General features: G+C 31.8%; 1 long non-coding RNA gene across 1 annotated transcript in view; it reads right to left on the minus strand.

Annotated features, from left to right (window-relative positions):
* The window catches only part of LOC106529243 (uncharacterized), a 14,572-nt gene extending 14,389 nt beyond the window's left edge, over positions 1-183 (minus strand). Inside the window, exon 1 of the long non-coding RNA XR_001311614.1 lies at positions 3-183. This is a non-coding gene — a long non-coding RNA (uncharacterized LOC106529243). The remainder of the gene's footprint in view (positions 1-2) is intronic.
* Positions 184-893: the final 710 nt, after the last annotated feature.

Genomic DNA, 893 nt, shown 5'->3' on the forward strand with positions numbered 1-893 from the left:
ACATTATAAAGGTATTATAAAGTAGAAAACCCTAACTCTGTGTTGTATTTAATCAGTACTAACTATAAATTTCTTCAAACTGGTCCATAAATGAATCATCCTGGTTTTAAACTCACTGCTGGCCGAGATCAGGAAATTAATGTGATAATTTATCAAACAAGTTTATAGTTACATTTTACTTTTTTCTCTTCTTGATTTAGTTTTATTTGTAACACAGGGCATTGTGCCAAGCAGTGCTGACACTCAACTACATGTTTAAAATAACAATATTAATAATTTTAACCAATAAACAGGTGTAGTTATGATAATCACCTAAATTTACTGATGGGCCTATTCATAACCAAAACTGACATGATATCGTGCAACCTACAGATAAAAATACTAAAGTTCCTAAAGGATTATTAAATAAGCAGCTTTTCATAAAAATTTGTTCATTATTAAGTAATTTAAACTCATAAACTGAGTCTGGGATGAAGGACCGTGTGTAGAGCTGCTGCTGGGTTTGTGTCCAGGATCGTGTCATCACTATGGGCTCAATCTTTAAGATTGTAACTTGTGTAAATATTTTTTTACAGATACAAATCTTATTTTTACAGATACAACTCTGTTTTACACACACACATTCCTATTTACACATCCAAAACGTACAAATCTTAATCTATGAATACAAAATCTAATTTACAAGTACAAAATATATCTGACTAATATTTGTTCCCATAGTGCACAGGCAGCGTGAAAACAGTCTAAAAATGATTTGTGCATTTGTAACCTGATCGTAAATGTGGTTTTGTCCGTGCGAATTTAACGGCTTGTATGCGTAGGAGCCAGTTTGTGTGTGTAATTATCAGATTTGTGAGGTTGAAGGTGAAAAATTTGTGAGTGAAATTTTAATG

Source organism: Austrofundulus limnaeus, unplaced genomic scaffold, assembly GCF_001266775.1.
Source record: "Austrofundulus limnaeus strain Quisiro unplaced genomic scaffold, Austrofundulus_limnaeus-1.0 Scaffold430, whole genome shotgun sequence".
In the NCBI taxonomy this organism is placed as follows: Eukaryota; Metazoa; Chordata; class Actinopteri; order Cyprinodontiformes; family Rivulidae; genus Austrofundulus; species Austrofundulus limnaeus.